This window comes from Cavia porcellus, unplaced genomic scaffold (genome assembly GCF_034190915.1).
Source record: "Cavia porcellus strain 051 isolate PalLab524CR breed Dunkin Hartley unplaced genomic scaffold, mCavPor4.1 scaffold_26, whole genome shotgun sequence".
In the NCBI taxonomy this organism is placed as follows: domain Eukaryota; kingdom Metazoa; phylum Chordata; class Mammalia; order Rodentia; family Caviidae; genus Cavia; species Cavia porcellus.
In genome coordinates this window covers 39,886,674-39,914,559 of record NW_026947509.1, presented here as the reverse complement: position 1 = coordinate 39,914,559, position 27,886 = coordinate 39,886,674, and the positions used below count along the sequence as shown (strand labels likewise).

The 27,886-nt window shown below is 37.5% G+C and overlaps 1 long non-coding RNA gene across 1 annotated transcript in view; it reads left to right on the top strand.

Moving 5' to 3' along the window:
- The first annotated feature begins 7,942 nt into the window (after nt 1–7,942).
- LOC134473290 (uncharacterized) overlaps nt 7,943–27,886 on the top strand; it is a 75,227-nt gene continuing 55,283 nt past the window's right edge. Inside the window, exon 1 of the long non-coding RNA XR_010043487.1 lies at nt 7,943–8,095. This is a non-coding gene — a long non-coding RNA (uncharacterized LOC134473290). The remainder of the gene's footprint in view (nt 8,096–27,886) is intronic.

Here is a 27,886-nt window from a genome sequence, read left to right as displayed (position 1 = left end):
GGGAGACATTTTAGAGTATATTCTGATCTTGGCCATCAAAAAGCTCCTGTCTGTCTCATTAGGCAAAATATGTTCCATCCTCCTTTAAGAGCTACCACCTCAAAACAGTTCCAACATTCCTGACAAGTCCAAATTCAAAGTCTCTTTTGATACTTGAGGCACACTTTTACCTGTAAGTGATTCTAAAAATAAAAAAAAGTATATTAGATATTTCCAAATACATTACACAGAGTAAATGTTCCTATTTCAAAAGGAAGAAATAGTAGAATACAAAAGAACAAACATGAAGCAAAACCGAAATCCAGCAGAACAAACATTAAATCTTGCAGCTCCATGTCCAGCCTCCTTAGCAGTGATAATGAGATATGAACTCCAAAGGGATGGGGAAGACCTGTTCTATGCTCTTGTTACTTGTAACCCATAATGTCTCTCTTAGACTAGCTCCACTGGTTGCCTGTATTTTTCCTTAGCAGATATACCATGTTGCAACATTTTTGTGTCTCCACTGTACATTTGTCATCATAATCATAGCTTCACAGACTGGCTTTTCAAAAGCATACTGCTAAGCCCCCCAGGCCTTCTTTTGAAATCTAGGTGGAAAGCTCTATGACCCCACAACTCTTGCACTCTATAAAAACTAGCACCATGTAGATGATGTCAAATTCTGCTACCAGCTCAACCATTAACCTGACCTCCTTAGACCATGGCTTCAGGGAATTCTAAGTGCTTGGATGGCTGAAGTTGGGAAACACTTCATCATGCTGAATCAGCAAGGATCCCCAAAGGTCTCTTCTCAGTGCAAAATATTTCAAAACAGGGTTACTTTTTATACCCTTAAGCTTGCATTGGATGGCATTTCCTGAGATGCCTAAAATACATCTTTCCCATTTCCTGATGCAAAGCACTTTGCCTCCTTTTGATAGTCATCTTTTTGGCAACTGTGCTTTCTTTGGCCCCAACTTTATATTTGTCTTTTTTTAGGCCAGTCTTTAACTTTTTCACATCATTAATGTCTTTTTTTTTTTAATTCAAGAAGCCATAAGTGACCATGTTGCCACCTAAACAGTGGACTGCTTTAAAATTTCCTTTACTGAATTAGTCCATCACCTTTACATTCAGCCTCACGCAGTCTTAGGACATGAACAAAACAAGTTCTTTGTAAAAGTGAAACATGCGTGAATTCTAGTCAGTTTCTTATAGAGTCCTCTTTCTCAGCTATAACCCCATGAAGCTGGTCTTTACTGTTTGTGTTCCTATCAGCAGTTCTAGTCTTTTATGATCTCATTCACAGAATTCTTACATTGTAAGGTTTCTCTAACCAATATTTCTAAACTTCTCCAGAATACCAGTTACAAAAGCTTCTGAGCTATATGTCAACTAATGTCACAGCAACAACCCTACTTTTCTGTTAGCAATTTTCTAAATTAGTCATTGACCCATTACTGGAACAAAATATTTGGCAACTATAATTTAAAGGAAAAAAGTTTATTTAGCTCACACTTTCTGATGGATTTAGTTCAAAGTCAGATGGCTCCAGGTAGAAGGGGCATGGTGGAAGGGCTGGCCAGAGGATTAACTGTTCCATGCCAAAGAGGCAAAATGGGAGAGCAGGGACAGGTAAACTCTTTCCAGTCACACTCTTAATAGGTGCACCTCTAAGGCCTTCCCTCCTAACATCATAGCCATGAACTAGTCAGTGAGCTAATGCACTGATAAGCACAGTATCCCCATAATCTAATCACCTTCCCGAAGCCTGACCTATGAATACAGAAGACTTTGGAGGGACATTTAAATCTAAACCATGGTATGCTCACCAAATGAATTATAAATCTCTCATTTTCTATTTTCCAGAAGAATTTACATAAGATTCACCAATGAAACCGTTTAGATTAGAATTTTTCATTGGGAAGGCTTAAGAATGCAGATTCAATTTCATTTGCAAAGGATTATATTCAAAATTTTAGCTTTTTCTTGAAGCAATTTAGTAAGTTGTCTTTGTAAGAAATGTATTCATTTTATTTACTCTAATCCCAAATATTGTGTAGAGTCATCCGAGTATCATAATCCCTTTTCCAGTATTCTTCACAATCCAAAAAGTTATATTTATAATTCCACTGAGATGTTATTGGAATTCCAGCAAGTTAATTCCAGTCTTCCACCTCTGATGCAACCCATGGTGAGAGAAAAGACACCAAGACATATACCAAGTTAAGGGCAGCCAAGGGGTACTAAATCCAATCTTGGTGAGGGTGTGCAGACAAAACCCTTATGCTAAACCTCTCCAAGAATTTATTATTGTTGGAAGAAGTGGGTGGCTTGAAGATGGGTGACAGTGAGGATGGTGGAAATGACATGAGTAACTTGAGCTGGCTAGCCAGCGAGGGAGAAAAGCACCTCTGCAAAGTGCAGAGATAAGGATATGCAGAAAGATCAATTTGCATCATTCAATTCAGGTAGCTTAATAGTTTTTGGAGGCTGTTGCTTCAATTTGTGATATGTAAATTTTTGTGCCCTGGGGAGTCATGGCCTCTTTACCTTGAGGCTCATAACCAGTTGACTTTCCTGGAGCTGACTGGCTCTACCATCCCACTGTGCTTATACATTTTAGAGAGAGCACTATATCAGGGAACAGGAGACTGTCTGATGGCTTTAGAGATTACATACTGGTACCTCAGCTGGCCTTATTGCAATGCTTAGGCCAATTGAAGAGAGAAGGAAATACCATAGTCAGCTCTGTGCATGTCAGTATATGGAAATCACTCTCCATATAATCAAAGTTGCAGCAATTGTTCTGCATTCAAGGGGAGTCACGCAAGTTGTCTCCCCTGCATTATTGAAATTATCAAAATATAGTTTTCTTTTATTTTTTTTAAGATGTAGAATCCTAAGTGATATCCCCTCCTTCATGTTGTTGGATCAACCTTTCTTTCTTTTTCTTTTATCTGTCTGTCTTATTAGTGGTTTGTTGATTTGATTTTCTTATTCTTGTAAAAAAAAAATCCACTGTTTTTGTTTACCTTTTTATATCTTTTAGGTTATTTTCTTCTTCTGTTTTTATTATTTCCTGCTTTATGATTTTTTTAGTTTTTCATTTTTTAGTACCAAAGATTGAACCCAGGGCTTCCAGCCTTCTAGACAAGCATTGTTTCACTGAGCTAAATATTCAGCCTCTTATTCTTTAAGATTCTTTTGGAATCTTCATTATTTGTTTTTTGAACTTCTTGTAATGGACATGTGAATAATCTAAAAAAGTCTGTCCTTTCTAATAAAAGTATGTAGCATTGTATATTTCCTTCTAAGACTGTTTTTCAATGCTAGTCCCAAGATTTCATGTTTTATTTCTGATACAGGAGAATGAAACTCCTGACCTACTATGCCCTTTATGAGTTCCTGTTGTCTAAAACAAGAGAACGAATTTTAGGAATAATGAAGGTTAAGAGCATTATATATTTATTGAGAGAAAGAAAGCTTTTGTTTGAGAGAGGGACAGAACTGGTCCCGAATGGGTAGCCAGGGACTCTGTCTTTTCCAAGAACTTTTATAGAGTAAAATCATGGGTGGAAGATTAAGTTGGAAACTGGGAACTCACAAGGCAGACAGGCATAAGGTAGGACAGAACTATGGTTAACCAATAAGATTAATAGTTCAGGTAAGATTGATTAAATTGGGGACAAATGGGGAAACCAGTCATGGAGAAAGCGAGCTTTCTTAGAGAGTAGTGACACTTCCATAGGAAGTTGGAATAGTGACTCCTGATTTCCTCAGTGTGATAGGGAACTATTTAGAATATCAGTCCTTAGGATATGGATGCATTTGATTGGTATTTTGTCTTCAGGCTTGGCAAACAGCAGTAGATGTTTGTCTCCCCCATAGTTGCAAGATGTCTGGGCTTCTGCACTGGCTGCTTCTAGGACCTAGCCCTGTCTCACTGCCTATAGAATTTCTAACTTACTCAGCTGCCTGCAACATTTCCATTTGATTTACAAGTACTTGACTACTTTCACGATAATTTTTCTTAAATACTACACAGGTAATTTATTGCTCATTTTCTTGATTTGCAAATATTTAGAAACTTTACAGCTACATTTTTATTATTTATTATTTCACATAATATTACTCTCAGCAGAAGATATGATGTGCATAATTTCAATATTTTGGAATTTTTTGACAGCTACTTTATTGACAGCACACGGTCACTTTTCGCAAGGTTCATATCTACTTACTAAATGTTAGATTTAAACATTCTGAAGAATTTAGATTTATTTACTTTCTGTACTACTAACTGCTTTATATTTATTTTTCTGCTCTTTGGGTCTCCTTGTATTGATTTCTCACATTTGTTTGTTTGCTATGCTTTACTTTATTGTTATTTTAATGATTGCAACCAGAGACTACAACACATATTTTGATGTGCTGTAGTATGTAGATATAAAACAGTACTTTTACCATTTTTCAGATATTTTAAAGACTCTTCTCACCTTTTATAATTTGTGTTATGCTTTTAAAGTTTCTACTATTTTTTAAAATTTTTTATTTATTTATTTGCTATTAGGGATCAAACTCATGACCTCCTGATCATTAGGCATGTGCTTATGCCACTGAGCTAAACCCCCAGCCCCTCTACTCTCTTTATAATATCAACCATACATTTACATTTATTCATGTTTCCCACCTTCTAATCATTGTTATTTACTTCTTATAAATCCACTGGCAAGAATTTTGGTTTGCTTTCTGTTCATGACCTGTAGGTTGACAATTACTCTCTTCCAAAATGTTGAAGGCATAAGTCCATTGTCTTCCACGTTCTACTTTTTCTAACGAGACATTAATGAAAATTCCTTTAAATGTACTGTACCTTTGTTCTACTGCTGCTTTGAAGAATTTTGTATTTTCTTTGAACCGATTTTAAAATGATGTGCACAGGCCTAATATGCTTTGTTATTGACTTCACAGTATTTTGAATCTGCAATTTTATGTCTTTAATCAGATTTAGAAAAAAATTAATCATTATTTTCCATTTGTTATTTTTATTCTTCTCTTTCATATCTCTGCCCCCAGACTCTATACAAGTAGAACTTTTCATTATGTTGGGCTTCTTTCTTTTCTATTCTTTAATTTTCTTTATTTTGGATATTTTCTGTTTCTTTCACTTTGTGAGCTTTGTTCTTCAGCAGCAGAGTTTAACATCCACTTTAAACTCATCTATAGACTTCTAAATTTTCTGGTCCTACAAAGTTCTATTGAAACAAACTTTTGTAGGTTTCCCCTTTATTGTATATTTCTTTACACATGCGAAACAAAATCGTATGCTAGAAAGCTCCATTATCTGGACAAATTTTGAATATTTTTTATTGCTTTGTTTTCAGTTAATTTTATTTTTATATCTACTTGCATTTTACTATTGCTGGACATTGTATGTACACAATTATTGGAACTATATGAACCTCTGGAAGTTCATATCTCTCTGTAGAGATGATTTCATATTTTGCTTTGTTTTCGAGATGCAGTTGGAGTAGGAAGTATAACTTTAATTCAGTTTGAATCTTAGCTGTCCAAAGTTGGAGACTGATTTATTTTTGCTTTTCCATTGTTACTTGAATACAACCTTGGGGATTCCAAATGAAAGTGAAATGTTAAGCAAAGTTTCATCCTATTGGCAGATACTTAGCTCTAACTCCAATCTATGCAATTTTCCAAAAGTCTCCATTTCTTAGTTGTTTAAAGTGCCATTTTATGCTCATAGCTGTTCCTTTTGAACCAGCAAATGCCTTATTAGAAAAATGTGTTTCTAGGTTTCAGATTCATCTTTCAGAACTTCCTGTTCACCATTGCCTCTATAGGGCATGGTGTATAGTAGGTACTTCAACATTTGCAAAATGAGTGTTTCTTTTCTTACCAACAGCACACCTATCTACTGCACATTGCCACACAAGCTTTCTCAGGAGTCTTTCACTGAAAGAACAAAAGTGACTGAACAGAAAGCAATAAGGGACTAACAGACTAGGTGTTCACAATGTGCCAGGCATTGAACTGAGTTTATTGCTTCTTCTGATTTTTACAAAAGCCCTCTGAGGTGAGTGTCTTCACAGTCATTTTGTAGATTAAGAAACAAGTTCATAGAAAAAAGTGGTTATTTCATAACTGATAGTTCATAAGTGGTCTGTGGAATAATTTGAATTCATTACAGGGACCCAGGAGCCCAAAGTTTATTGTCTTTTCATTATTCCATGAAAATAGAAGAAATGACTGAGATGACTGAGCTTATATCACAGGCTATCTATGCTAGCTAAAGGGAAAAGTATTCTTTAAACCTGTGACTCATTCATGTTACTTGTATTGAGTGGTATTTTTCAGTCAAAAGACAGCCTTTATTCATCTTTTACTTACACATTTTATTGTGCTATGGGTATAAACCTGACTTGAGAAATCTGCTTTTCTCCCATAGGATTCAGGAGTGTCTTTGTTTGTCTGTTTGCTTCTATCATATGATGTTTTTCTGGCAGGTGAGCTGAATTTAGAAAGCTGAAAGGTTTCTTCATGAAGCTAGGCATAGCAGCCTTGATTGGGTCACTGAGCAACAGATGCTGGGTGCCTGAGCCACCTCTGCTGTCATGTGAGATCGCTGATTTTCCTAGGAATGATGACAGCGTCCCATCTGCCTACTGGACTGCCACAATTCAGAGTGAGCTTCCTCTTGGAATACTGCCTGCTTGCTAGAGAACCTTTATTATAAATAAGAGTCTTCTTTGATACCCCAGGAAGGAAATGAGAGGAACTAAAACATTTCAACTACAATATAGCATGCTTTCCACGACTGTAATAGCACTCTTTCCCTGCAGTTATTTATATCTTGAATGTTCCCTAAAAGCCCATGTGTGCAGTGGTTGGTCACTAGCCTGCGGAGCTCATGAGAGGTGAGCCTAGTGAGAAGGGATAAAGTCATCGGAAGCATCATATCAAAGGAGACAGTAGCATCTCGAGTCCTTATTCTGCCCTTCTCACTTCCTGGAACCTTACCCATTCCTTACAGTGTGACATTCCTGGAAAAACAGAATAGAACCAACTGATTATTCACTCTCTGTGAGCCCACATAGATCTTTTCTCTTTGGAAGTTGGTATATTTGTTGTAGTAAATAAAGTAGAGATTTGTTATAGCATTTGTTACAGTAATGGAAGTCTGACTAACACAGACATGTTTGTTATAGAGTCCAATATAGTTTACCTGTAAATCTCTCAAAAATCTTGATTAATATTCTGATAAATACACTTCGAAGTCTTCATGTGCATATCATTTTAAATTTGTATAAATATCTATGTAAAATTTTATAAGATTACAAATACTATTTTATGAAAAGGAAACATTACTCTTCATTGATTTTGCAGGCTTATTTTCACTTAATATGTGTTATCAATTTTCTAAAATAGTTTATGTGAATTTGTTTTAAATATTTGATAGTAAAAATGTAATATGATCTATTTTTTTTTTTTTTACTTTGGAGGGCACTTAGCTGCCTTTCATATTTTCTGTTATAAATGCCATAATGTTCTTTTATGTATGTCTTTGAAATGAAGTCAGCAAATATTTCTTTATTCTAGATAATGAAATTATATATATTAAGAGAGATATTGTTCTTGAAGCAATAGACACTGTAGATTAGCTGTTAACAAGTGTTGGGGACAGGCGCTCAACATACCATATCCCACCCGGGACTAAGGACCACGCCAGCTTCCGCAATGCGCTACGTCCCTCTTTAAATTAGCCAACCCATGTGCACTTCGTGCTCACTCCGTACTCTGTGGCAACTCCTGATTGCCCACAGCTGGATATAATAGCCAGAGCCTGCGTCCCATTCCCGCCCTGCTTCCTCATGGCAGCCTGTGATTGGTCACGGCCAAATATATAAACCAGAGCCCACGTAAATAAACCAGCAGTTAACTGTCGCCCACAAGAGCGTCTCCTGTCTCATTGGGGAGCTGCACCGGTCAACTGGTGGCCTGTACAGGGAGCGCTGAGACCCTCTCTCCCAGAACGCTGAGACCCTCTCTCTGACAGTACAGGGAACGAGACTCTCCTACGGAACAGAGATGTTAACAGGTAAAACCATCAAGCGCCGATAGCGGGGGCTACTCGGCAGGCAGGGGCTGACAGGTTAAACTGCTCAAAGTTGGTAGCGGGGGCTGCCGGTCCAGATGGCGGGGGCTATCGGGCAACCTTGGGCGGACGCGTCGCAAGGGTCAAGGAACTCGTAAAGAGAGTTCCCGGTGCTGTAAAGAGGCAGGTTTTGGGGGCGCCGTAAAGGGGTGCGGGGAATAAGCTGTCCCTGTTACAAAAAAAAAAAAAAAAAAAAAAAAGAGGAAAAAGAAAAAAAATAAAAATAAAAATAAAAATAAAAAGGGACATTCCAGGAAGACCTTTGGCATCAAGTCAAAAGAGAGGACCCAGGAGGCCTGGGCCGTTTTCTCCAGGCTTTTCCAGTTGCTGTAGATGCTCAGGGAAACAGAGCCCACCTGCCTATAGATATAAAGGCGATAAAGCATCTTAAGGAGGCCAGCACCATGTACGGTGTTAACGGGGCGTATACCCTGTCCCTAGTAGAAGCCCTGGCAGGAAATGCCATGACACCTGCTGATTGGGCCAGTTTGTGCAAGGCGGTGCTCAGCCCGGGCCAATATCTTGATTGGAAAGCTTGGAATGTTGAACTTGCCACAGAACAGGCCCAAGCTAATGCCCGGAACAATGAGAAAGAAGGCGAGTATGTTCACTATCACCACTCCTATTCATATTAACTCTAGAAACATTAGCAAGAGCAATTAGACAAGAGAGAAAAATAAAATGAATAAAGACAATACAGGAAGAAGTGAAATTATCATTGTTTGAAAATGGCATAGTACTCTACATAAAGAGTTACAGATTTAATAAGCACAGTCACTAGTGTAGCTGGATACAAAGTGAACATTCAAAAATCAGTAGCATTCCTGTACAAAACAGCAAACTAGTGGAGAAATTAGGGAGACAACACATCCAAAAATAATAGCATCAGAAAAATAAAATACTTAGCAATCAGTGTAACAAAAGAAGTAAAAGATCAGTGTATTGAAAATTACAGTACTCTGAAAAAGATCAGAGAAGATATCAGAAAATGGAAACATATTCCTTATCGATAGGAAAAACCAACATCATGAAAATTGCCATACTCCCAAATAGTTATGCAGATTTAATGCAATCTCAATCAAATATCATTAGCATACCTCACTAACTAAAGAAAACATTCCTAAAATTCATTTTGAACCAGAAGTGACCTAGAATAGCAAAGGTAATCCTGGGCACAAAGGCAAGGCAGGAAGCATCACAATCCCTGACCTGAAATTATACTACAAAGCTATTGTAATAAAATTAGCATGATACTGGCAATCAACAGACCCAATGACCAGCAGGAGAGATATATAGACATACTCAGCCACCTTTGACAATGGAGCCAAACATGTTCACTGAAAAGGTATAGCCTATTTAATAAATGGTTGTGGAAAAACTGTCTTCCTATGTGCTGAAGACTAAAACTAGACCCGTGTCTCTCACCAGTGACTAAGGTAAAGTCAAAATTGATCAAAGATCTAGTTATTAATATAGAAATAGTAAATCTGCTAGAAGAGAAAGGAGGGAGAAATCTTGAAGACATAGATGTAGGCACAGAGTTCATAAATAAAACCCAAACTGCATGAGAAATACTTCAAAGAATCAAGGACCAGAATCTCACTTTATTAAAAATTTTTGCACATCAAAAGAAATCATCAACTGAGTAAACAGACAACCCACAGAGTGGGGAAAAATTTTAGCCTGTCGTACCTCAAACAAAGGACTTATATCTAGAATCTATACAGAATTTTAAAAAATTCAAAGACACAATCTACAAATGGGCATCTGAGATGCATATACACTTTTTAGATGAAGAAATACAGATGGCAAACAAAAGTATGAAAAAATGCTCAACATCATTGATCATTAAGGAGATGCAAATTAAAACAACGCTGAGAGGGCTGGGGATTTGGCTCAGCAACATCAGTGCCTGCTTGGCAAGTGCCAGGTTGTGATTCCTGGAACAAACAAAACAAAACACTGAGATTTCATCTCACTCCAGAAGAATGGCTATTATCAAGAAATCAACCAATAGCAAATGCTGGAAGGGCTGCTGGGAAAATGGAAAACTCTTATTTTCAGTGTTAGTGCAGGCTGGTGTAACTAATGTGAAAATCTGAATGGTGATTCCTCAAAAGCTAGGATTAGAGGTCCCGTTCTACTTAGCCATTCCCCTTTTGGGTACTTTTCCAGAAAAATTAACATCATCATACCACAGCAAGATGTGTGGACTCATATTTATAACAGCACAACTTATGGTAGCTAAGTCTTGGGAACCACTCAGATGCCTGTCACCCAAGGAATGCATAAAAATGTTGTGGCATGTTCATACAACGGAATGTTACTCCACCTTAAAGAAGGATAAATTTCATATTTTTAAGGAAAATGGATGCAACTTGAGACCATACTCGTAAGTATAATAAATCATACTTATGTGTAAACATCATATTGTATCCCTGGTGTGAACAACTGAAAGAGTAAATGAGGTCTAGAATGTGCCATACATGTGAAATGGGAAGTCGTTGTTTAAAACCAAAAGGGAACTAGCAGATGGGGAACATGAAAGGAAGTAAGGCAAAAGGGAGAAAAGTGCTAAGTAACAAAGAAGGTCATACTAATATCAGTTGGAGAAGATATTATGTTTCATTCTTGTACTATGAGTAACTAGCTTAAAGATGACAGTATGTAATGTATTAATTATCGTTATTATCCTAATATTTTCTTCCTCATTTTTAAATATCAGACTCCAAGTTTTAGGTATACACATATGGACCAAATATATAAATGTATATATAAAATATATAGAGTTTATATAAACATAAATACTATATTAATATCTATCAGTGTGCTCTAAATGTGAATCCCAGAGAAAACATGAATTACCAGTTATACATGAACAGGTACAACAGTAATAAAAAATGTGAAATATGCAATTTTTTGAAATCACAATAAAACTGGTAGATTACTGGTAACTGAGAAGATTGTTTCCTTCATTTTCTTTTTTTATTTAAAGAGAAAATAAAGCAAAACATAAAAAAGGGTACAAATAATACAGAATTTCAAAAAATTAACACTAAGAAATCACTAGTTGATAAATTACATATTGTCAACTTGGAAATAGTTGTTCAAGTAACAAAATTAAAGCATACAAAGTGAACAAAAACAGGAGTGCAAATCGTTCTGTTGAATGATCCAACAAAACTTAGTAATATGGTCATCTATCTTAACACTTAAACATACATGCAGTTATATCCTTTAGAGCACTTTCCCTCCCTTCCTTTTTTAAAATAACTATTACACATTTTGTATCTTATTATTCTTACAGTTTTTATTACTTTTTACACCAGAGAGACAATGTGACATTTATAAATATGATTCTTATTTACTTCACTTATGAGGATAGTCTCCAGTTGCCTCAATTTACCTATAAGGGCCTCAAGATCATCGTTTTTAATATCTGAGTGATATTCCACTGTATAAAAATACCACATCTTTTTCATCCACTCTGCAGTTGATAGACATTTTGGTTGTTTCCAAGATTTAGCTATTACAAATTGAGCTGCTATAAACATCGGTGCACATATATCACTGTGGCGTGATAAATTCAGTTTTACTGGGAAAATACCCAGGAGAGGAATAGCTGGGTTGAATGGCATTTCCAATCCTAGTCATCTGAGAATTCTCTATACTGATTTCCATAGTGGCTGCACCAGTCTACACTCCCACTAACAGTGGAGCAGTGTTCCTTTTCCGTGCAGCCTCGCCAACACTTGTTACTAGTTGATTTCTAGACGGCAGCCATTCTTTCTGGAGTGAAAATCTCCAGAAAAATCTCAGTGCTGTTTTAGTTTGCATTTCTTCAATGACCAGTGATGGTGAACATTTCTTCATGTATCTATTTGCCATTTGTATGTCTTCATCTGAAAACCGTGTATTTATCTCACATGCTCATTTGTGGAGAGGGTCTTTGAGTTTTTGGGACCTGCTGTTTTTTAATTCTTAGTATGTTTTTGATATAAGTTGTTTGAGGGGTTGCTGGTTAAGACTTTTCCCATTTCATGGGTTTTGTTTTCACTCTGTTTGAGTTTTCTTTTAAGTGCAAAAACCTTCAATGATATGAGATCCCAGTTGTTGACTCCCTGAAGTATTTGCTGTGCAGTTTGCATTTTGTTCATGATTTCTTTGCCTACCTGTATGACTGCCATACTTCGACCTACCTTGTGTTCCAGTAGGTTTAGCGTTTCTCTTTTAATATTTAGATGTTTGATCCATTTTGACTTTAGCTTAGTGCACAGTAATAGGCATGGGTCTAGTTTCATTCTTCAGCATGTGGAGAGCCACTTTTTCCAAAACAATTTATTAAAGAGGCTATCCTTTTTCCAATGAACATGTTTAGCCCCTTTGTCAAATAAAGGTGGCTGAGTGTCTTTGTAGTTGTGTTTGCATCTTCTAATCTATTTCATTGATCCTCAGGTTCACTTCTTTGCCAGTATAATGCTGATTTCATCATAGTAGCTTTGTATATAGATTCAAGTCAGGCATTGAGATGCCTCCTGCCTTGCCTTTGTTGCCCAGAATTGTCTTTGCTCTTCTAGGTTTCTTCTGTTTCCAAATGAATTTTAGGAATGTTTTCTCTAGATCTGTGAGGTATGTCAATGGTATTTTGATTGGGATTACATTGAACCTGTGTAACAGTTTGGGGAGTATAGCCATTTTCATAATGTGGGTTCTTCTGAACTAAGAGCAAGGAATATCCTTCCATTTTCTAACGTCTTATTCAATGTCTTTTTAAAGAGTAGTATAATTTTCAGCATATAGGTCTTTTACATTCTTGGTTAGCTTGATTCCTAAGTATCTCATTTTTTAAGATGCTATTGTGAAAGGTGATATTTCCATATTTTGTCTCTCAGTGAGTTTTTTGTGTGTGTAAAGGGATGCTATTGATTTTTGAGCACTGACTTTGTATCCAGCTACACTGATGAATTTTTTATTACCTCTAGTAGTCTTTTAATGGAGTTTTTTGGGTCTTCTATACAGAGTATCATGTCATCTGAAAATAGTGATAATTTAACTTCTTCCTTTCCTATCTTTATTTCTTTCTCTTGTCTGATTGCTCTGACCAAAATTTCCAGAAGTATATTGAATAGGAGTGGTGATAGTGGATGCTTGTTTCTGATTTTACAGTGAAAGCTTTCAGTTTTTGTTCATTTGGCATAATGTTGGCTGTTGGTTTGTCATAATGGCCTTTATGAGATTGAGGTATATACCATGTATTCCAAGTTTCTGAAGGGTTTTTATCATGAGCAAATGTTGGACTTTATCAAAAGCTTTTTCTGCATGTATTGAGATGACCATGTGGCTTTTGTTTTTGGCTCTGTTGATGTGGTGTATTACATTTATTGTTTTGCATGTGTTAAACCATCCCTGCATTCCTGGAATGCAATCCCACTTGGTAGTGATGTATAATTTTCTTGATGATTTGTTGCATTCTATTTGCCAGTATTTTATTGAGAATCTTTGCATCAGTGTTTATTAGGGTGATTGACCTATAGTTCTCCTTTTTGGTTGGGTCTTCCTCTGGTTTTGGTATGAGAGTAATACTTGCTTCCAGGAATGATTTAGGGAAGATTGCTTCCCTTTCAATTTCATTGAAGAGTTTAAGGAGTATTGGTGCCATATCTTCTCTAGATTTCTTGTAGAGTTCAGCCATGAATCCATTAGGACCTGGGATTTTTTATTGGTAAGTTTTTAACCACATTTTCAATTTCAATAGCTGATACTGTGTTATTCAAAACTGCTATATGTTCTTGATTGAGGTTTGGTAGTGCATATGTTTCTAGGTATCTGTCTGTTTCCTCTGTTTTTTCGACCCTATGTGAGTAGAGATTTTAAAGTAGGTATTCATGATCTTTTGAATTTCCATGGGATCTTTGGTAATTTACTTCTTTCCATCCTTATTGCATGAATTTGCATTTTTTTCGGCCTTTTTCTTGATAAGGCTAGAGAGAGGTTTATGAATTTTGTTTATTCTCTCTAAAACAACACAGCTTTTTGATTCATTAATTCTTTGCATTGTTTTTAGTTTCAATTGCATTAATTTCTACTCTGATGGTTACAATTTCCTTTCTTCTATGAGCTTTTGGTTTAACTTGCTCTTTCTTTTCTAGAGGGTTGAGATGTAGCATTAGGTTGTTTATTTGTATTCATTCTATTTTCTTGATATGACAAATTATTGCTATATATTTCCCTTTTAGGAATGCTTTTATTACATTCCACAGATTTTAAAGTATTGTTTCTATATTTTCATTGAGATGTAAGTATTGTTTTATTTCTTCTTTAATCTCATCTGTAACCCAGTGGTTGTTCAGAAGGTTATTTAATTTCCATGTATTTATGCAGGGTTCATAATTTCTTTTGCCATTAATTTCCAACTTCAATGCACTATGATCAGATAATATGATGGGATAATTTCATTTCCTTTGAATTTATTTAACAATGTTTTATGCATTATTATATAGTCTATTTTGGAGAATGTCTCATATGCAATTGAGAAGAATGTGTATTCTGATGTGGTTGGGCGGAATACTCTGTAAATATCTACTATGTCCATTTGCTCACAGATGTGATTCAGTTATATTATATGTTTCCTGACATTTTGTCTAGTTGGTCTATCTCTTTGTGATGGTAGGGTATTAAGGTCCCCTATTATAATTGTGCCTTTATGTATTTGGTCTTTCATGTCCATTAGTATTTGTCTTATATAGTTGGTTGCTCCTGTATTTGGTGCCTATATATTTATTACTGTTAGCTTTTCTTCTTGAATTTTTTCCACAAACAAGTATATAGTGACATTGTTTATCTCTTTTAATCATTTTAGGTTTGGAGTTCACATTGTTTGCAAAGAGAATAGTTATCCCTGCTTCTTTCTGGGTTCCTGTTGCATGGAATTCTGTTTTCCATCCTTTGACTTTTAATCTTTTAATTTCCTTTTGAATCAGATGTGTTTCTTGTATGCAGCATATTATGGGATCCTGTTTATTGATTCATTCTGTCAGCCTATTTCTTTTGATAGGTGAATTGAGACCATTTACATTTATGGATATAACTGATATGTACTGGCTCAGCTTTGCCATGTTACTTTCCAGTTGTGTGCTTTCTGCTTTTCCCCTTGTTCAGTTGCTTGTCCTGTCTGGTGTTTTCTTTTTGTTGTTATTCCGGAGGTTGTGATCACTTTTATCTCTGTCTAATATGTCCTTCACTGTCCCTGTAATAGTTTCTTACCATCTTATTTTAATGTTTTAATCTCTTAACTTTATTATATTTAGGCCTGAAATAAGGGGCTATCATAGCGCTGAGCAGTCTTCCCCTTGCAAAGAATACAGGTAACGGCAGTTTTAATAATGCCACCGATTCATTTTGAAGTAGGTGCTCACCTTTCAAATCCATGGAGTGGTGGGGATGGTAATAGTGCATGACTTTTATAGGGTGCATGCAGGTCACTATGACCTATTCCCTACTCTGCCTCCTATAGCCATAGCCTCTTCCTGTCTTATCTTGAAGCTTCTACATGAGAAGAGATGGACATGTACATAAGTTTTCTTTTCCTTGGCTTGTTTCCTCTTAAGACTCACAAGAGAACATTTACTCATGATAAGTTTTGAACCAAGTATCCACTGTCTAAACTCTATGTCTGACTAACAGCTGTATGTCCTTAGGGCTTTTCTTTCTTTCCTTTCCTTCTTGTTTCACTTGTGGAGGAAAATTTGCATGTTCACTCTCAAACGCATCATCTTTGTGTCACAGCTCCGAAGCTTAAAGATCAAAGAAATAACTCGGATATTTACACATGGAAGTAACACACAGGAAGATGTTGGTCTGCTTTTTAAGGTCACATGATGGGTCACTAAAAATAGAGTTGAGTTTAGAAGTTAAACGTGATTAGTTTGCTGTAGTTTTGCAATGAGTTGAAGAGTACAATTGTGTACTTTAAGGATATGCCGGACTATGGACTATGAAACAATATCAGAGTACAAGCCTTTTATGAAACTATGAGAAAAATAGGTAAATAACGTATTTCAACTAAGCCCAATGGAAAGAATGACCAGAAAGCAAATTTTGTGTAAATGAAGTCAGAAAACTTCCCCTGGAATTAATGAAGATAAGCAGGGATGTATAAGACAAAAACAGAGCACAGAACCATTAAGTAAAGTTTCCTGCTTCCTGTTGTCTTCAGATTCGTCCTGCTGGGTGTGGCCAGAAAAGTGGGCAGGCAGGTGCAAAAAGTCAGAGAGAAGGCTGAACAGTGAATGAGACTTATTTTGTTTACTAGAAGTCAGTGCTGTATTTGTCTAATTTGTATTTATTGTAATCAGAAAGTTGGCTGGAATTTTATTTAATCAAAACTCTAAAGTTTTGGTATAAAAATTAAATGTTTATATTAATAATTCTAAGGTTGACATTTCAAATATTTTCCCTAAAATTAGAAAATTCAAAAATGGTATGACAGTCAAACAAATTTGATCCTATTTTTCACATGATCTTTATCCTGGAATTGTTCTGTGGAGAATTTGCCTGTGATATTTATATCAAAACCATTGCCAGATCATCATTTCAGTTCAAGCGTGTGGTTCAGGAATTCAGAATAGGATTTTTATGAAAGTGTATATCAATAAAAGTGGTGAATGATGTAATGAGGGGAATTAGCATGAAAAATAGGAGTGGAGGAATGCTGGTCATGTATCCTGATCATTCATGGCAAGCCTTGTCCCACGGAGGCTGGCAATAGCTGATTACCAACGAATAATTCTGTGTTTGTATTCTTTTAGTGGTTGCATTTAATTTTTTAAACAATGAATTTCTGGCAAAAAGAATTGGATCATGTGTAATTAAGGATTGTGTATAGCCTTTATTCATCTATGTATGAGTGTCTTGTTATTTATTTACTTTTTTATTAATCTGCCTCAATTTCAGATTCTACCTTCCCTTATCATAGGCATCTTCTCCTATGCCACTTAATTTACATAGGTTTTTGCCATCATGTTAAAGACCTATTTTTTGGCAAATGGCATCATTTCCTTTCGTTTGCATATATAAGTATAAATAAATAAGTGTGTGACTTTTAAAACTAATCAACAATTCCTTGTGATTCCTTTTACTCAGATAATGCAATCTAATGCCCCCTTGACTCTGAGTTCCATCATGGCTCCCTTGCACTAGAATTCAGTGGGAACAATGTTAAAAGTGGTCACTGTATTTTGTTGAAGCCTTGGAAAAATCTTATTCTTCATCCCTCTACCAGCATACTTTTGCTGGAATACTTCTATCAACCATTCATTACAGTTTTTTATGGGTATCTTGCTTCAGATATATTATTTTCTCAGAAGATTTTGTGTGAGAAATCCATTAGTTTTTCTCTGTATGAATGTCTACTTCCCTATGATGAGCCGTGATGTGAGCTCAATCTATAAAGCTAAATTGATGCCCTTTTATGTTTTGTCACTTGTATCTGATACTATCTTTGGCATTTTGGTTTCTTGGTTCACAAAGCTGTCTTTTGGCAAATTTATTGCATTTTGTACCTGGGGGTTTTTTTTTATGAGTTATATTGAGTAGCATCTTCTTTTTCAGGTGAGAGCATAATCTAAATAAACAATTATGTTTCCAAAAGTAAAACTTTATTTCAAGATTGGATTTCATATAGTTTCAGTGACCAAGAGAATACATAAAACAGACATTATGTACAGGCCAGTTACAACATTTTGTAGATAGTTGTTTTCAGTACATAAGGCATGTAGAATATATATGTATGTATATTGAATCAACACTATGCTTTTATTACTATTCAGAAATATATTGTCTAGCACCATTGCCTAATATACTCCAAGAACATCATTTTCCCATGCTTTCTGATATAATTTGGAAAAATAAAAGCCAGAAGCAAATACAATTCTGTCATTCTCCTTTTGTCAGAAGCAAGGCAGCTATTATTTGACTTGGGAAAAATAAAAGCAGCAGTTCGGATTTGGAAAATATCCTGTACTAAAAAATAATATTTGACAAACTAAAAAGTAGAGCCAATGTGGTATCCTTTGTGTATAGAATAAAAGTTTGTTTGCAGCTAGATTTTTTCTTTTTATATATTCCAATAAATATTAGTCATGTGTGGAGATAATTGTGATAACAGTGAAAACCAATAACAAAGCATATTTTGATGGTATGCCATGAGGGATGAACCCATCAAGAGAGTAAATATAGAGATGTGTTTAGTGACTCATGCCTGTAATCACAACACTCAGGGAGGGAAGAGGATAATACCAATTTGAGTCTGGCTTGAGCTAACTGGTAAGCTAGTGAGACCATGACCCGGGGAGAGGGGTGGAAATGTAGCTTACCGAGGTCCTGAGTTCAGTTCCTAATAATTAAGGAAAAACAACCAGCAATAAACCCCCCCAAAAAAACCAAAAAAACCTAGAGTCAATATGGTATACAGCTCAAAAGTTCAGGGTCATAATTGAACCCACTTGAATTTGCATCCATCTCTGATTTTCAGGAATATGACTTTAATTTTCGTATCTCTAAAGTGAGAATGATACTAGTATCTAAGTGATTGACTTGTGAGAATTAAATGAGGCACACATAATATACACGGTCTGAGGCTCTAGGGCTGATCCACAGGGAAACTGAAATAAAAGCAGAAGCATTTTAGAGTTCATGTGAGGCTTGCAGTGCTTGTGAACAGTTGATGAGTTGGAAAACAGGGAAAAGAAATAGTGATATGCCTGGGGGTCGCACTGTAGTGGAGGCAACCAGATTCAGATATAACGTGGTTGTTAAGGGGGAGCAATCGGAGAGAATCACAGTGATAATACAGGTATAACCAGGTTTTGAAGGTGTGGTCTTCTACAAGAAGACTGCCATGAAGGTTACCTTGCACATAGAATTAAGTCTCCAGGCCTCTCACTTTGCCCACTATATAAACCAGCCTGCAAAATGGAGTCCCTACTAGATTTTACTGAGAAGATCCCACTTTCTGGCCTTGGTGCTTTTCTTCCTTCCTACTTGGGTTTGCTTCTTCTTTTCTTCACACTGTCTCCAAATTTCCTGTCATCCTCCTTGTTTGTTTTGAAAGCTACCCTGTCTTAGATATGACTTCATGCTATTGCTAGCATAATTTCACCAGTCATTGTTTATATCTGCTGTATGGGAGACATGAAATAAAATGGTTGTTAATAGGCTATCAAAGCACAGATGTATGTTTGAATGGACTGCTAATCTGACCCAGGATGCTACTTTTTTAAGATCAAGACTGGCTTCATTCTCTGTGTTTCTATTTCTCTCTGTCTCTTTATCTTTTTCTGTCTCTCTGTCTCTGTCTCTGTCTGTCTCTCTCTTTCTGAGACAGGGTCTTACCATTTAGATCTGGCTTACCTGGATTCACTATATAGTCTAATCTGGCCTTGAACTTGTGGCAATCCTCCTGCCTCAGCCTCCTGAGTGCTGGAGCTACAGGTGTGCACCACTATGTCCAGTCTATTTTTACTCTCTTATGGTTTACAGTCTAATGAGGTAAACAGATTTTGACAACTAATTATCACTGAAGTATTAAGAAGATTTAGGAAGAAATAACAAAATAACTCATTTCATAGAAAGGAGAAAGTTGTTAATACTGCAAAGGTTAAATGGACTAGTTTCTAAATTCTAAAGGTAATCTTGTACTGGCACTTTGTTGTGAAGCTACAAAATACTGAATAGGCCACAGTATCTGCTCTGTGCACTAGGAAAAAAAGTCTGTAAATTTAGATAGATTAATAAAGACGGTAGACTGGGAAATAAGGATTGTTTGCTGGCTGAAGCAATGAACTAATGTAGTATGAAACATCCCCAAATCTGCCATTTATTGTCCCCTTGGACGGCATAAAGCTATTGCTGTAACAAAGATGATAAACTGATGTAGTAACACAATATTGTATTCAATCCAGGCACATAAACCCTGGCTATATAGACAGATACTTCCATTCTATCTGTTCTTTAACTTGGTGTTAGGATGTAAGACATAAAGCACAGTAAATCATTCGAATTATCTCAGGACACTTATCTTAGAGCAAGGCTATTTTTGGATTAAAAATCACTTTGATTGTTCCAAATATTTCGTAGTCAAAAACACAACAAAATGCTCTTTAATCTTTTGAAATTTATCTTTCTAAAAGTTGAGAGCAACTACTTCTAACAATGTGTCATATATTAACTAGTGTTGATTTCTTACTGTTTTTTTGAAATTCTGTATTATTTCTACTCTTTTTTTCTGGTTTGCTTTTTTAAAACAGTTGAGAGGCATAAAAAATTAAATAATTTAATGATATTTGGGAATTTTAATACTTAATTTTAATAGTTTCTAAGACCTATAAAACCTAAACATTGGAGACATTGGAGACAGGACTTCAAAAGAAGATAATAGTCAAACCAGAATGGGCGTTATAGTGAATCTTATTGCCTTGAAAGTAGTTGCCTATACCTTCAAGCTTGACACTATCAAACAGAACAGAACAGAGTAAAATCACTCCAAACAAGATGGAGGGAGCAATAGAGGGCTTCAAATCAAGATAACAAGAAATCAAAATGTTACTAAAATATATCCTAATTTTTCCCTTAATTAAAAAATAAATAATTTTTTTAAAAAAATAAATTTTTTAAAAAGTCATCTGGCCGACCCCCAGAAGACTGTTGTGCCCAGCCGCGTGCTCAGTCCACCCCCCCCCAACCTTCTGGCACCCCACCCCTCTGGCTGGAGGATCCTCAAGCTGTGCCCCGAGGGCACAAGACGCGGCGGCCCGGCGGCTTCCTCAGCAGCCACTTCCGCACCTCGGTCAGGTTGACTCTCCTCCTTCCTCCTGGTGGCGGATCTTCCCAGGAGAGAGCTGCAAACTGTGCGACAGCTCGCTGTACCTGCAACCCCTCCCAGGGGTGGGGACAGTCACGCGCGCTATTCTGCCAAGAACAGCTAGGCGAGAGCCGGCGGCTGCTCACGCCGGGACCCCGCGTCGCCACGCCGGACAGCAGAGCCGAGTCCCTGACCCCGCGTGGGACTTGGAGCTGAAGGAGACAGTGGCGAGTAGCGGGCCACATGGCAGGGGTCTCCTTCGCTTCCTCTTGCCTAAAGGAGCCAGTCCGGTCTCGGGGAAGGGCCGCCGAGGGCCGAGGGACACGGTCACAGACACTAGTTTGCAAGGCTGAGCTCAGGCGCGCGGTGATCAGAGTGGTTCCGCCTCCTCGAAGCCGGGTGGGCAGCGGCACCCGGAGCTTCCACAACCGCGCTGCTCCCCTTGCTCCTCCTCCAGCCCGCTGAGCTCTGACAATCCCTCCGGTACCCGGCTCCAGGGAAGGCGCTGCGCTCCAGGTGGCACCGCCCAGGGAGCGATTGGGTCTCTCCAGCTCGCAGTGCGCTCCCTCTCCCGGACTTCGGTCCACCTGCCGGCTTCTCCACATGCATGCTGTACATTCCTTCTCGGGACACGCATGTTCATTTCACAGCCACTAGCAAACGCATTCTTGCGACTCCCGGGGCCGATGAAACACAGCATGGAGAAGTGACTCTCCCCGGCCTGCCCCCCAGCGACGCCTCTTTCTTTCTAGCAGGGCTAGTAGTAGTCATCGCGGTATCCTGCTGATGCCCGGGGCTTGGTGGGTGCGGGGTGTAGGAGGAGGAGTATCCAGTGACAGGACCTGGTGGGGAGGGTCGAGGCAGGCCTGTCTCCAGGACCAGAATGCGGGTGGGGCCTGGGGCCCAGCTTCCAAGCAGGAGAGGGTGGAGGGAAGAGGGCGGAGTGGTCTGGGTTTCCTCTGGCCCTGGCCTGGGTCTCCTGGAGCATACAGCCGCTTGGTGTCTAGGCTGTTGGGTAGCTGCCTCTGAGCCCCTTTCCTTTTCCATTTTTCGCCCATGGGCTCTCACAATCTTCTCGTTTAATTTCTCCCTACCTAGGATACTCCTTGGCACCACAGGATTGCGCGCCTGTCCACTCCGCCCGCGCTTCCCTCTGGGTCTACGTGGCAGCCCCGCGAACCCACGACGCAGCCCCATCCCTTCCTGAGCACAAGGCCCTTGCACCGGGTCACAGCCCTCACCAAGGTGGACACAGCCAAAGTACACTCCAAAGCGAAGGCAGTTGGGTGGGGATGATCGGTTTTCAGAGCCGCGCTTTCCTTTCACCGCCCACTGGGATATGTAGTTCTTGCTTGCTCCGGCCTTTTCTAAGAGGAAACGCAGACTTGGAGATCTAAAAACTACAACTCCCTGCATACCTCGCAACGAGGGCGGGAAAGGCGTGGTGCTGGGCATTGTATGGTGGTTGGAAATGAAAACCAATGAAGGGTATGGCGAGGGTAGAGACCGTTGTGGTCATTCAATAGCAAAGCAGACTGGTAGAAGCCTTACAGTGTGTCCTCTTTCTTATTCACCATATCTGGCACTGTGTGACTCCTGATTCCTTCCCAAAGTGAAAATATTCACAAAAGGCAAACATTTCAGGACATCACTGTGGCTATGACAGTATACCTGAAGACTGTTATGAAAGACTTCCAGAAGTGCTTCAGAAAATGGCAAGAAGGTTGCGATAAATGGGTTCAAAGCAAGGGACAGTATTAGAGGGGGATCAATGGCCATGTGACTTTTAATGTCATTTTTTATTTAAATATTCACCAAATATTTCCATCACACCTGAAATGAGTTAGGTCTTCAGTCATATAATTTAGTTAATTAATTTTAATATATTAAGGTTAATATATTTAATATATTTATTTAAAATTAACTTTAGTATATTAAAGTTGGAGAGATGATCTGGGTATGAATGGACCGTTTCTTTGAGTCCATTTTTAATTTAGCTGGCTTGTGTTTAAATTCATTTTATTTTAAATTAATTTATATGACTTTAGATATTACATGTGCTATAAACTTCACCCCACTACTCTCTTTTCTTGAATTATATACACCCAATTATGTCACTTTCCTGACCAGATGGAGAGCCCTGGTTTACTCTGTGGAGTTAAGTGAAGAATAATGCAGAGCAGGAGAAATAATGTCTTGTTAGCTGAGCCTGAAGTTAGGCACACTGGCTGGAGAAAGGTAAACCTGGGGGAAGCAAATTTGGCTTATGTAATAGTTTTGCTAAGGCCAACAAGAAAATATATCTTCTGTTTGCTACATAAAATTGTTTCCTATTCTAGTCACTCAGATTCTAGCAGTTACAAACAAAGAGAAAACACACACTATAGACTGGTTTCTACCATCAAACAAAAAGGCTGATAATGAAGTTCAGAAATAATTACAAAATAAAATATCATCTGGGAGATATAAAAAAACAGGAATGACTATACAGAGCCAGATCCCACGCTGCAAGCTCAGTTCTAACTTAAACAGCTGTAGGCAGAAATTTTACATTCAGAGTCAGAAAATAACAACATGGGAAGGTAAATAGATTAAATAGTTTTTCCAAATGTATAGACTGAGTGAGCAAGTAAATGACTTATGCCAGGCCCCACAGACTGTGGGTCATGGCAGTGCAAAAATGAAAACCTTATTGGACAACTTTCTATTGTTCTTCTCACTGTACAATATATTTTACTTGAATAATTTAAACTAGCAGTCATCAACAGTTTTCACTTCATTTCTTCCAAGACATATTTTTGGAATTCTTGGGAGGTACATACGTATGTAGCAAAACGATAACTTTAATATTTAGGTTATATATCCAGAGGCAAAGTGAAATAGGCACTTTAGTGTCATTTGAAAAATTCAGGAGAAAATCAAACTAGTCTGCTACCAAGGGAGAATAAAAGGGTTCTAAGAATTGGTTCTTGTTATTGATTCAACCTATTCAACTTTTACCAAGTATTTATCTTCTTTTGTATAAATAGAATTGAGTTCTAAAGATAAATCAGGATCAATCAGTTCAGAATATTCAATCAGTTGACTCAATTTTGTCTCATTTCAGAGATTCTGTCTCCCAGTAGAAAATTTAAGAATGAATAGTCCACTCTCCAAGGTTCCCTAGGAGTGAGATCCACTTCTATTTTGTTAATTTCTTTAATTAACTACATCACAGCATAAAATGTAGAAAGCTTAGACTGTTTTTAGAGCACTCACCACTGTTTGAAGTTTGTTCCTGGATTCATTTACTCTTGCACAAATCATTGCTGGTGCCGAGGGGATAGTTTTGGCTGATACTGAAATGTTCTCCCAAAGATTCATGTGCTCACAGGTGGGGTTTTCCAGAGATGGCTGGCCCTAGGGTGTGTGAGTATGCATTAAGGATATATGGTAAAAGTATCCACTGCTTAGTTCATCATAGTACTTGTGTAGATAATAGAAAGTTCCACCCTGGGTGTGGGTGGCACTAATAATGATTTTATAGCCTGGAAGGGATATAAAGGGACACGAAGAAAGAACACAATTCCATTGCTTCACTTCTTCCTGCCTACCTGCCATACACTCTTTCTGCTCTACGATGCCCCTCTGCCATGCCATCCTTCCTTGGAGCCAGTCACCTGGGGGCTGACACCTCTACAAACTCCTTTTTCATTTATCCCTATCAATCTTATGTTGTTTTTCTTTGAATCATCGTGTAGCTGTTGAATTGCCATTTCCTGATTCCTTATTATTTTTAATAGATCTTTCCTTTCCTGTTCAGTAGCTGCAATCTTGTCTTCAAGATCTTCACTCTTGTTGAGGCAGTTGTTAGAACTTTGATTGCAAATTTTGATTTCCTGAATATCTCTTCAATCTTCTTCACATATTCTGTTAATTTCTTATATTGTTCATCCATGAATTCTTTTTGCTTTGTTCCTCTAATTTTTTAACTGTGTCTTCCTTAGCTATATTCAGCATCTCTTTAATTACTTTTATCATTTTCTTTTACCTGGGAGATTATTTCTAGTTTGAATTCCGTTAGAGCTCCCCAGAGTTGCTTCTTTATTTCAGATGCTATTGTTACAGGTATTTCAGGTGTATGGCTTATATTTTCTTCTATGTACATGACTCCTAGGCTTTCTTGGGATGGCCTAGAAGTTTGAGATTGCATTTTGGTCTTTCATTTTGTCATCTTCCTATATTTCCATGTTTCAAGTGATGTTTCACAGCTTCCCCTAGGAGTATTGGAAATCACCTATTATTCCCTCAGTTCCTGGGACTGAATGGAGGTTGCTGAGCATGGTCCAGTCAGGCCCACAGGACCTCCCATTCCACCTCTAGTGTTCCAGGAAGCTGGGCAGGCTCCTAATCATTATGAGTGATGGTCCAAACTCTCCCTGGCTAGCACCAATGCAATGGAACTCAAGTCATGTGCCCTCAGCTCTCCGGACTGAAGAATTTCTCTGCGCATTGTCTTGTCAGGCTCATGAAACCTCCTAAGCCTAGTCTAATATGGCTGGAAGCTGAATGGCACTTAACCACTGGGAGCAATGATCTTAATCTCTCCTGGGGCCCATGCTGGTGTGCTGGAACTCACCTCCTGCAGCCCCATTTCTCTGTATTGATGAAGGTCATTGGGCATGGCCCAACTAGGCCCACAAAGACTGCAGAGCCCAGTCTAATGTGGCTGCAAGCTGGGCAGGACCTTAACCACTGGGAGAGATGATCTTAAACTCTCCCCAGGCTGGTACCAGTATGCTAGAACTCATCTTTCCTTTTTATGATAAGTTCATTAGGAGTATATTGATATTTTTTCTTTCAAATAAAAAACTCTTTAATTCATTAGTACTTTGTACTGCTCTTAAGTCTCGATTGCATTGATTTCTGCTCTGATCTTTATAAATTCCTCTCTTTATTGGGCTTTGTGTTTGCCTTGCTCTTCTGTTTCTAGTAGCTTGAGGTGCATCATTAGTTTGATTAGCTGGGCTTGTTATGTTTTCTGATGTGAGAATTCAGCATTATAAATTTCCCTCTGAGGACTGCTTTCATTGAGTGGCACAGGTCCTGGTAGGCTGTGCTGGCATTTTGGTTTGATTGTAGATATTGTTTCATTTGCTTTTAAAATTTTCTCCATGACCCATTGGTTGTATAAGATGGTGGTGTTTAATTTCCAGGAGTTTATGAGGCTGTGCCATTAATTTCAAATTTCATTGGACCATCGTAGAAAATATGCATGGTATATCTTCACTTCCTTTGCATTTATTTTAACATCTTCTATGGGGTAGTATATGGTCCATGTATTTATATTCAGGGTTATAACTGATATTTATTGGCTTATCTATGTCATGTTGTCTTTCTGCTATTGTTTTCCTACATTTCTCCTCTGGTTAAATGCTTGCATTGCTTGGTGATTTCTTTCTATTGCTGTTTGTGGAATCCTGGTTATTTTTATCTCTTTCTAGAATATTTCTCAGGACTCTTTTTGGGGTCAGTTTGATAGTCATGAAGTTCTTCAGTTATTCTTTTTTGTGGAAGTATGCCATTTCTCTATTAACTTTAAATGATACTTTTTGAAGAGAACATTGATATGGGTTGGAAGTAGTTTTCATTTGGAGCTTGAAACACTTCACACCATTCTTTTCTTGACCTGAAGATTTGTGTTCGGAAGTCTGCTGTGCTTCTGATTGTATTTCCTTTATAAATGATCTTTTTTTTTTTGGTTTCCCTAACAGCTTTTAACATTACTTTCTTGTGCTGAATTTCTCGGATCTTGATTATCATATGTCTCAGTGTTGACTTATTTTGGTTATAGCTAATTGAAGTCCTATATGCTGCTCTTATCTGTATGTCAGATTCTTTTCTCATTCTTGGGAAATTTTCTATTACTTCTGTAAATAGTTTTTATGTCATTTGTGTTGACTCCTGCTTTTTCATTCACACTAATTATTCCTATATTACTTTCCTTTGTCTTATAGCTTTTGAATTGGTATTTCCTATCTTTCCTTCATAATTTTCAAATTGTGTCTTTTTTTCAGAAATCTTTCCTTTCATGATCACTAACAGAGATCCTGTCTTCAAGGTCTGAAAAGCTGCCTTCAGTTTCACTGAAACAGTTTTGTCAGGTTTCAATGAAATTTTAATTTCCTGCATATTTCTTGGAATTCATGTCACATATTCTGTTTCTTTCCTATATTGATTATTCATGGCTCCCAATCTCTTTGCATCATAATTTTTTATTGCTATACCTGATTTGCTGAGCAATTCCTGTATGAATGCTGATATTTCTTTTCTTTTCATGAGACATCATTTCTACTCTAATTTCTTTTATAGTCTCATGAATTTGTTGGTATTTATTTTTATTGTATTCAAAGCAAAAAATGGTAAGCATAACTATGAAACTGAGTTTCAAGCCAGATTAGTTGTGCCATTACAATAATTGATACATTGTGTATTGTCTTTGTAGTTCTTGTTCAAAGTACAAGATATAGGCATGATATCTTGTCCTAACAATATTAGCACAAAGCTTTCTTTTCAAGGAACTAAGAGAAGCTGGATTTGTTTCTTTGCTTCAGTTGCTTCCACTTCAGAAATTTCAGCTGTGCATCTTCCAATTTCCTGTATCTTCTTGTCTCCTAGACTTGTTCTGGGTGGGCTGAAGGTCTGAGGTTGCAGTTTGCTTCTATGTCTTGTCATTTTGTATTTCAAAAATTTTATGTTTTCTCCGTTGATTCTCGTAAGTTTTTGTAGTAAGTAGATCTTATCAATGTGTCTCTAGGCAAGATTTTTTCTTCAGGATGTCTATTGTGTGTAAAGGGTTCTTGGTTTGTATCTGTCCCATGATCCTATGTTTTCAA